This window comes from Triticum urartu, chromosome 2, assembly GCF_003073215.2.
Source record: "Triticum urartu cultivar G1812 chromosome 2, Tu2.1, whole genome shotgun sequence".
NCBI classification, from domain to species: domain Eukaryota; kingdom Viridiplantae; phylum Streptophyta; class Magnoliopsida; order Poales; family Poaceae; genus Triticum; species Triticum urartu.
This window is the reverse complement of record NC_053023.1, coordinates 217,011,618-217,022,402: the sequence shown is the minus strand read 5'-3', so window position 1 is coordinate 217,022,402 and position 10,785 is coordinate 217,011,618.

Here is a 10,785-nt window from a genome sequence, read left to right as displayed (position 1 = left end):
GGCACACCCCAGGAGCAACGGTCAAACCGAATGCGCACACGCGGAGGTCCTCAAGGGCCTCAAGACCAGGACCTTCAAGAAGAAGCTTGAGGCCTGCGGCATGGGCTGGCATGACGAGCTCCAGTCTGTGTTGTGGTCCATCCGCATCACCGCCACCAAGCCAACGGGCGAGACCCCGTTCTTCCTCGTCTATGGAGCAGAAGCGGTTCTCCCTCACGAGGTCAAGCATCGCTCCGCGCAGTCCTGGCGTTCGACGAGACGCGGTAGGACGCCATGCAGGGGATGGACCTTGTGCTGGGGGAGGAACGCCGCCATGAAGCCTCGCTCCGGGCGGGAAGGTACCAGCAGGCGCAGCGATGGTACCACTATCGCAGCGTCCACTCCAGGATGCTCGAGGTGGGCGATCTCGTCCTGAGGTGGGTGCTCTCCAGGGAAGGGCTGCACAAGCTCTCACCCATGTGGGAGGGCCCGTTTAGTATCGCCCGTGTCTCCAGGCCTGGCGCCGCGCGCCTAGAGACACAGGACGGGATCCCCATCCAGAACGCGTGGAACATCCAGCACCTCCGGAGGTTCTACCCATGAAGCAAGGCCTAGCGCCTGTGAAGCAAGGCCCCATGCCTGTGAAGATCTCCGCTCGTGACACTCTCACGTAATAATGAGTGGGGCTGTACACACCCCGGAGTCTCAGGAGTGCCACCCTTGGGCCTCGGGGGCTCCCTCCCACGTCTTAGTGGCAGCACTTAGCTCCGCACTGGTGAGGACACAAAAAGACTAGACTACGTGCCGGACGCGGCTTTTCACTTGCTTTCCGTAGTTGGCTTGCCCCTTTTTTCTTAATGGAAGTTTGCATTCTAGCCTTTCTTGTCCTCTTTGTTCGATCGCCTTCTCCTCTGTTCTTCCTTGGATTTTTGTTTTGGTCCGTGCTCACCCTCGCATGCCTCGCGAGGGGGTTGGGCAGGTGCCCACGTGAGCATTTTTCCTGTTCTTTGCGAGGCACCCTCGCTCGAGCCCGCAAGCTGGCACACCTCTCTCAATCCGTGCCCCTTGGGTACCGTGATACGAAGCGCTGGGTCATGGCCGGCGGCGCCTGTGACCAGGATTTGGAAGAATAAGAGTTTCCTAGCAATTTTTGCAGTTCCCAGATGCCTTCCGAGCAAAGGATGCCTCTCCAGGCACTGGGGAATACGCGCTTCGCGAGGCAGAAACTACTTCAGGCACATCAAGCTAAGTTATCTCTACATGCCCACATAAAACGTTGGTACCACAACACAACGCAGGGACGACACACATAACATCGCAACTCGGAAATTATGGTTCATTACATGCCCCCGCAGGGCCCATACTTGTTTCTTCTTAAACATAGGAAGGAAAGAGCAAAACAAAATTGGCCCGTGCCCCCACAGTAGTTCGCGAGGGTGGACCCATGGCGTTTCCCCGAGCTCAGCCAGACCCCTCCTCACGCTTCACTGGAGTGCAGCGACGAGACGACCTGCTGCCTCCCTCAAAACGGGCACTGCGGCTGGTCATAGCTGCCGCTGCTGGAGCTGTCGCTGGAGGAGGAGCCGCCGTAGCTGGATGAGTCGCGGCCAGCGCCGAGGACGAGGCCACCTTCCTCCTCGTCATGACCATCACCAAGACCGTCGTTTTCCTCGGGGCAGCACCCGACGTGGCGACCATCTTCCCCAAATACCCTCATGAAGAGGGTCGCGTCGCCATCATACTTGAAGTGGAGGGCACACCACCTGCCCAGTCCGCATGCGCGGGCGAACATCTGCAAGCCATGGGCCAAGGTCGCGTTGCCCGCGGCGGAGACTTCCACCACGACCCATGAAGCCCTGCTGCAGCAACCGTCCGCCTGCAACCAGAGACCGCCCAGACCTGCGGACGGCAGTTTGCTGACAAATAACCGTTGGAGCTGAAGCCAGGTGCCAGCCGGGTTCTCCGAGCACACGATGGACTCCGGCGTCACCTCCACCAAATGGAACCGCGGCCAAGCAGGCCGCGCAACCACATCACGCCTCACTTCATCAACGGGACTGCCACGACTAGGGCGACTCCCGCCACACGGGGGGGGGGGGGGGGGCCCCCCCCCCCCCGGGGGGGGGGGGGGGGGTGCGCCGCCGCTGCCGTGAGGGGCCACAGCGGGGGTCGTGGTGTGCTTGCGCAGGCGAGCACTCCCCCTCTTGGGTGGTGGAGAGCTGGGCCCCTCCTGGCGGGCCTTATCCTTCTCCGCGGCCGAGAACATCTTCACCAGCGCCATGAGTGTCACTGCTAGCAAGGAAGCGAGGAAGAAGAAGCAGAAGGAGCGAAGGAAGTGATGGGTAACGAGGGCTCCACTCCCCCTTCCCATTTATAGCCAAGAGGAGGCCAACCGCCGGCCTCCACGATCTAACGTAATGATGACCTTTTTTCTGCATGCAGCAGGGACCCGTCAAGTCGAGCAGTTGCCGAGGCAGCATGGGGAAGCGGAGATGCCCACGACCAATCAATCACCATGCGTCAACCATGGCCGCAGGCTGTTAGGGCCCGCGGTGCTCCGCACTTGCCCCTTGGCTTCACCTTGACACCAAGCCCGAGCGTGCCTTGGGCCCGGGGGCTACTGTCGGCGTTCTGGGGACGGGGGTCCCCAGACTTGCCTGCCTGCGGCCCACGGCATGGCTCCACCAGCGGCCCTGTGTGGCCCATCTTCACCAGCAAGCACTCAAGACCCTTGCAAGGCGGACGAAGCAAGACCTCCTCGGGGGCAGCCTCACCAGGCTGGCTCGCGAGGGGCGGAGATATCAAGGCAAGGGGGGCCTCGCGAGGTCCCCGTGACGTAAGGCATGACGACCAAGGCCAGGCGGGCGCCAGCGCACACGGTGTCCTCGTTTCCTTTTTGGTGCTAAAGAGGCAAGCTCGGGCGCGGAGTCCCGAGGCATCAAGCAAAGGTTTCCATATCGGTGCAACAAGACCAAGACCAGTAGGACGACAAGACGGAGGTCACCGTGGAGCCCAAGACGGCGTCACCACGAGAGCCTTTGGCAGGCAAAGACTACTTTTGTCAGGACAACTTGTACTAGCTGTCCCCCTTCAAACTTGGCCTTTGTGGGATCCCTTCCAGCTCAATATTTGGGAAGAGGACCAGGGCCTCTATAAATAGGACTAGCCACCACCTTAGAAATGGGGGGAAGATCATTCAGACCACCAGACACCACGAAAGCTCGCCAAGCACAAGAACACCTCTAATCAGGAGGCCGTTCTCCCCCTTGTAATTGTTCATCCTCAGCCCACGAGGCAATCCACCACACCACACTAGAGTAGGGTATTAGACCGCAACAGTGGCCCGAACCAATATAGATCCGGTGTCCCTTTGTTCCGTGAGTTCTACATGCTCAGACTTGAGATTATGGTGAGGGCGAGAGCTAGAGGGGAGAGATCTTCATGTGCACCCCAGTGTTCGAACCTCAAGGGTTTTGCCAGAACCCGAAATCCGATAGCCATAATCTCCTAGGTTGTGAAACCAAGGCTATGATCACCAAAAGCTATGGAAATCAAGGCAAACAGAGACCAAAGCTCTGATACCACTTGTAGGATCGAAAGTATGTCTAGAGGGGGTTGATTAGACTACTTGATCAAATAATAATCTAGCCTTTTTCCAATTTTAAGTCATGGCAGATTTTAGCAACTTAGCACAAGTCAAGCAATCAACCTACACATGCAAGTCTAAGAGTATAGCAGCGGAATGTAAAACATTTGCATATGAAGGTAAAGGGAGGAGTTTGGAGGGAGAAAAGGCAATGTAGACAGAGATATTTTTGGCGTGGTTCCGATAGGTGGTGCTATCATACATCCACGTTGATGAAGACTTCAACCCAGGAAGGGTAACAGTTACGCGTGTCCACGGAGGGCTCCACCCATGAAGGTTCCATGAAGAAGCAACCTTGTCTATCCCACCATGGCCATCGCCCACGAAGGACTTGCCTCACTAGGGTAGATCTTCACGAAGTAGGCGATCTCCTTCCCGTACAAACTCCTTGGTTCAACTCCACAATCTTGTCGAAGGCTCCCATGTGACACCTAACCAATCTAGGAGACACCACTCTCCAAAAGGTAATAGATGGTGTGTTGATGATGAACTCCTTGCTCTTGTGCTTCAAATGATAGTATCCCCAGCACTCAACTCTCTCTCACAGATTTGGATTTGGTGGAAAGATGATTTGAGTGGAAAGCAACTTGGGGAAGGCTAGAGATCAAGATTCATATGGTTGGAATGGAATATCTTGGTCTCAACACATGAGTAGGTGGTCCTCTCTCAGAAAATAAATGCTGAAGTGTAGGCATATTCTGATGTCTCTCCTTACTAATGAAGGAAGGGTGGAGGGGTATAAATAGCCTCCACACAAAATCTAACTGTTACACACAATTTACCAAACTCGGTGGGATCGAATCAGAAAACTAGGTCAGACCGATTCAGTTCATAATGTGACCGTTAGGCATTTCGGTGGGACCGACATGTCAACTCAATGGAAACGATTCTATTAGGGTTAGGGAATAACATAATATCGGTGAGACCGCTTACACAAACTCGGTGGGACCGACTTTGGTAATAGGCTAACCAGAGAGTTGGTCAGGCAAACTCGGTGGGACCGAATCGCTCATTCCAGTGAGACCGAAACGTTACGAAAGGGAAACATAGAGTTTGCATGCGAACTCGGTGGCACCGATCGATCATCTCGGTTGAACCCAAACATTACGAAGGGAAACAGAGAGTTTGTAATCCCATCTCGGTGATACCGAGATCCCTATCGGTGAGACCGATATGACTAGGGTTTCTGGCAGTGGCTATGTCAATTGAACTCGGTGGCACCGGATAGAACATTCCGGTGGGGCCGATATTGTCTTTTGGTTTGGGACATATGTGGATATGAGAAAGTGGTTGAGGGTTTTTGGAGTATATCACTAAGCATTTTGAGCAAGCAAGCCATTAAGTAGCACCTCATCCCGTTTTAATAGTATTGGCTTTTCCTATGTACTCAATGTGATCTTGGGTCACTAAAATGACAAAGTAGAGTCTTGAGCTTGAGCGAGTATGTTTCCTTAGCATTTTGAGGGGTCCACATTCTTAATCCATGACATGCCAATCATTGAACTTTCTTAAATGATCATATTGAAATAGTATTAGTTCAATGAGCTATATGTTGTTAATAATTACCAAAACCACCCAGGGATAGTTGCACTTTCAGTCCTCCCCCGTGCAAGATCAGGTCGCCGATGCCGCCGACGCCGCCCACCCACCCCACAACCTTCTCTCTCTCGCCTACCTCCCTGCACCAGCCCACCCCGGAGCCCCGCACCTCTCTTTCACTCCCGTCGCTGGATTCAGGTGGCCCCGTGCCCGCGGGAGGAGGCAAGAAGGGATCCCGTCGTGCTGGTCGCCTGGCTCGCTGGAGGAGGAGGTCAGGAATGGTGGGCTCAGGTGGTACAACTGTTGTCCGTGCTGCCCATCCCTCGCCATCTACCACATTGGTGGCTGCATCGTGCACTACCGTCATGCTCTATCTTTGTCGCTGCCATGCAGTACGCACGATGTGATTGTGCAGCTCACTGGGTCTTTGGTCCTCCCCAATACCGCTCTCATCCCCGCCCCCTGGTTGCCGGATCCCGAGCTGCAACAAAGCAGTAGCAGTTCCCGAAGACCCTCGTTGCAGTTCGCCAGCACGATGATGTGTTTTGCTTCGCATGCATTTTTGTTCAGGGGTCACATTTACATCAAAAAAAGTTAGTGGCTCGTTGTCTCCTTTTTGGACATGAAGTGCTGTGGGGGTTGCATTTTTTGCATTTTTTACAGATTGTTCTTGCAGTCCCATGGGCACATAGGTGCAATGCTGTGGGGGTTGGACATGTAGTGCGCCGGCGACTGACTTGCATTTCACCGAAAAAATAGGATTTATTTTTAAAGTCCCATGTCATTGTAATTTGTGTGTATTTGTGTTGTGGATTCGCCATGTCTCGTAGCCCAAACATGCATAGAAGAAAACAACAGTACTTTATTTGAAGTGCAGCTCACTTGTTTGATCGCCGCAGGGATCTTCTCTCTCCCTACAGTCCACTATGTTGCGAAGTGCAGAAAATTTACAAGAATGTTTTTGAAAAAGGTTGATTTTTGTATGCAGCTCGCCCTGTTGTTGGGACTTTATTTGTATGTGTTTAGAAATTGCAGTTTGGAGTATCTGCACATGCAGCGCAGACGCTGCTTTTGTGTTTGTGGATTTTTTCTATAAATATTATAGGGCCTCATTTGATTGCAGTGAACATGGTGATGTTCAGACATGAGCATGTAGTTTCGACCATGTGGACATGCAGTACAACCATTTTTCTGTGTTTGATGATTTTATGTATAAAAGTTATATGGACTCGTTTGAAAATTGATTACCAAAGAAGTTCGTTTCGAATTGTGTTGCGGCTCATTCCCCTCGACCATGCAGTTCACTTCTTTGCATGTGTACAACTCGCCAATTTGGAAACCCAAAACTCCAAACAAAAAAAAGAAAGAAGGAAATGAAGTGCAAAGATGTGTTAAATGAAAAATAGTAGAGAAACGACAACAAAAGTAATGTCGTTCACTTTACCATTTGATGCAGTGCAGTTTTATAACTGAAGCCATGCGGTCGGGAGTCTGATGTTGTTCATCTTGTATGTGACCATTTGATGCAGTGCGGTTTTCCAACTGAAGAAATGCGGTCGGGTGTCTGATGTTGTTCCTCTTGTAAGTGCAAAGAAAAAATGTTACCAAAAACGAGAAATAAACTAATGTGGTTTACTTCTCCATACTTTTGGGGTTCACTTACGCCCGATGTGAAGTCCCGTCCACTTTCTAGCATGAGAAAATTTACGCGTAAAAAAAGAAATCAAGCAGTTCGCTTGCGCATCTAATGGGGTGCGCTTTCCTGTTATAAGCAGTGCGTTTTTCTGTCCCATGCGGTTCACTCGTCGATTTTGGTGGCGCAAAAAACAGAGTGTCCGCATTTTAGTAAATTTAAAATTACTCTTAAACCGTAAGGAATTGGACAGCGTGTTCTACATGAAAAGGTTTCGCCTCGTCGATATATTTCCAACAGCGTATAATTTGAATCATTTCAATCAGCCTTTGCAAAACTTCATGAAAATGGCCGCTGTGACTCGTCGATAGCCGCACGATTTTCAAAATTAACTTAAAACCGTAAGGAATCTCAAAAACATTTGGACATATGAAAGTTACGCCTCATCGGTAGCTTTCCAACGACGTATCACACGCCTCGTTTCGAGAAACGGTTGAAAAACTGGAGCGATATCTGTAGTGAAAAATTCCAGAAAGTTTGGAAAACACAATTCCGTGATTTAGTAAATTTGAAAGTGCTCTTAAACCGTAACGAATTAGAGAAAATAATAGGTATGAAAAAGATGTGCCTCGACGAAATCTTCCCAACGGTATATCATTTTCTTCATTCCTACGAGCGGTTTAGAAGAAAATGCGAAAAAAACGCTCGCTAGCATTCGTCGTGAGCCACACAATTTACGGAACTGCTCTTAAACTATGATGAATCTCGGAAAGTGTTCAACATGGCAAAGTTGCGCCTAATCCATAGCTTCTAAACAGTATATTACATGCGTCATTCCAATAAATGGTTAGAAATCTAGAGTGAAAACAATACCAAAAGAACACTGCGTGAAGTTTTTTCCGACACGAATTTCACTAGACTCTGTATTGTAGTACCCCTGCTACTGAGAGTGCAGTGCCCACGCGTTGAGTGTGCAGTGCGGAAGTGTTATCAGAATAGTTATTCTGCTAATATTAGCAGAATAGACCGGCTGTGGGGAGGGGCACCACACACCATGATCTCCAACCATGTGCGGCGCCCCCTCTTCCTCTGTTCTCGATCCCCCTCCGTCCACGTCCATTGTGCTTGTTGAAGCCCTGCGGATAGTTTCACCACCACCGTCACCATGTCGTCGTGCTACCGGAACTCATCTACTACTTCGCCTCTCTTGCTAGATCGCGAAGGCGAGGACGTCATCAGCTAGACGTGTGATGAACGCGGAGGTGCCATACGTTCGGTACTTGATCGAGACGGATCATGAAGGTGTACGACTACATCAACCGCGTTGATAAATGCTTCCCCTTAGTGATCTACAAGGATATGTAGATGCTCTCCCCCTCTCGTAGTTATGCATCTCCATGGATAGATCTTGCATGTGCATAGAATTGTTTTTGTTTTCATGCAACATTCCCCAACAAGTTGCTCTCCTATACTCGTAGTAACAAAGGCTTTGCATCTTGAAACATTTTTTTAATTTCACATGTACTAACCAAACAAAACAACACACATAGTGAGGTTTACTATAACGGTCGGGTGTTTTTGCACTATTTTTTCATGTTTGTGTTTTGTTTTGTTTCTTTTCATTTTTATTTGTTTTTCGTTTGTTTTTCTTGCTAAAAATCATCATGCTTTTAAAATTTTGTTCAACCAAAAATTTTCTTTTTCCAAATTGTCGGAGTAATGGGCCACGGGTAGGCCAACCCGAGGCCCAGAACCTTTCAAGACATTGGGGCAGGCTGCGCCCCTCAAGACCCTAGGATGAAGAGCCGCCTTCTGAGAAGTCGGCGGCAAGACGGCCGACTGCCCACACACGGCCGAGTCCCAGGGACGACTTCAGGATAAGCCGACTCCTGACAGGCGACTTCCAGAGAAGCCGGCTTTGGGGAGTCGGCCCGCGACTCCAACAAACCCACATCCTCATCGGGAGGGGCAGGACCGGGGAGTGGCTACGGTAAAGCCCGCTCCCGCCCCTTAGTAAGGGTAGGCATGGCCACATCACGCCGTACCAGGGGAGATCTCCGTGCGGCGTGGCACTGTTGCCGTGCCGGCCCTGACATCAGCGCCGAAGGACCGAGTCCAGCACCCACGACGGCTTGTCTGTACGACCCTGGGGGGCGGGTCCGACCAGTCAGTGGGACCCCAGGAGGCGGCAAGTGCGCCACCAGTCGGCCCCCGGAGTCGGCCAGACCCTCCCCCGGGGCCCACACGCCATTAACCAGATGTGACGGAGAATGTCAACAGTGATCGCCCGCCAGGAGGCGGGGCTGTTGCCACGACCCCATGACCAAGCCCACGTCATCAGAAGCACGGCTACAGTAACCAGCAGCCGGCAAGACCCGCCCACGGCGGACGCGGCCTGTCGGCTCCGTACCTGGCCAGTCGGCGGGCCCCAGCAGTCGGCGGAGAAGATGGAGGCCAGAGGCACTGACAGCTGGGTCCACGTCCAGCCGGATTACCATTGTACCCCTGGCGGGGTAGGCCTATATAAACCCCCCAGGGCGCCCATGCAAAGGGTTGGAACCCATTAGCTCTAGACCAGATCATATAGGAGGGAGAGAGCTAGCCTTGCCCTCTCCTACCTCCAGGAAGCAGCTCAAGGAGCAATCATGTAAACACCTTGCCATAGTGATCATGCGGAGACCCCGCAGAGCAGCAGTAGCGGAGAGCCCTGAAGCTGGGTAAGATTCGCCGGTGTGCAAGTCTTCGCCTCATCCCGTTTCCAGGCACCGGTGACGTTCTACTCGCCCCCACCATGATAAGCCATCCTTTGGCATATGTCGCACCCAACCCCCGACATTTGGAGCCCACCGTGGGGCCTGGTGCACCGCCATCCGGAGACCTGTTCTGGACGGGAACCCTTTTCCTCCCTCGCGAGCGCAGCCAGCCAGGCACGCCAGACGGAGTTTGCACCGACGCGCTGCGCGGCGTTGAGATCGCCTGCGTAGCCAGCTTCCTGCCGAACTTGTCGGCGAGGTTCGCCTCTCCGACGAACCTGCATCCAACGCAGGCACGGGCAGCTCCGAGAGCCTCCTCGCGGGCCTCCTCGATCAACTCCACGTTTCCGGCGAGCCTGCCGTGGACTTGGAGTCTGTAGGCTCCACTGACCCGATGCTAGTCGACTCCGACACCGCGTCGCTCGACGCGTTCCCCACTAATGTGGTGGTCTATGATGAACCTCTCCCTCGCGCGGAGAGCGACGGAAACACCATCACCGAGGTGCTCGTCATCAGTCATGACGAGCTCCCCGACGGAGGAGCGCATGATCCGCTCGGCGCGGCGCTACAAGACCTGACTATGCCCATTCCGGAAGATGCTGACGCGGAGACGTTGGAGGCGCGCCGCCTTCAGCTCATCGAAGGCGCGAAGAAGCTAGCTAGCATGAGGCGCTTGTCAGAAGCCTACCAGTGAGAGATAGATCGCGCTATTGGCGGCTCGCCGGCCCCAGCGGGGCCCAGCCGCCTTGGCGCGGTCCAGCAGCGCGGTGTAGCCATCGCCGACCTATTCGGGGCAAGCTGCCCCATGTACGCTACACCAGCGGAGAACATCCGAGCCGCCCAGGCGGTGGCGGACAAGCTGGACAATTTCGAGGGCGAAGAACGCCACCTGATGATGGAGCGAGTCCAGCGGCTCCTCGACGCAGCTGCCACGCAGAACGAGGCCGGCTGCCAAACGGAGGCGCCGCAGCGGCAAAACAATGACCTTCGCCAAGATCAAGGCGCGACGTCTCGGACGCCGACTGGCGGTGCCAAAGGAAGAAGAGACAAGGATCCGGCTGTCAGCCACAGTCGGACTCACATTACCATAGAGCGCGACCTACACGGTCGCCCGAGAGCAGTGGAACGACGGGACGACTGTCCACCTCCCCCTCTCGCAAGGAGAGGCGAGTTTCCCCGCCGCCTGTTGACCATCCGACTCTCGGCGACCGCCTTTGCCGCCGAGAGGGGGTCGG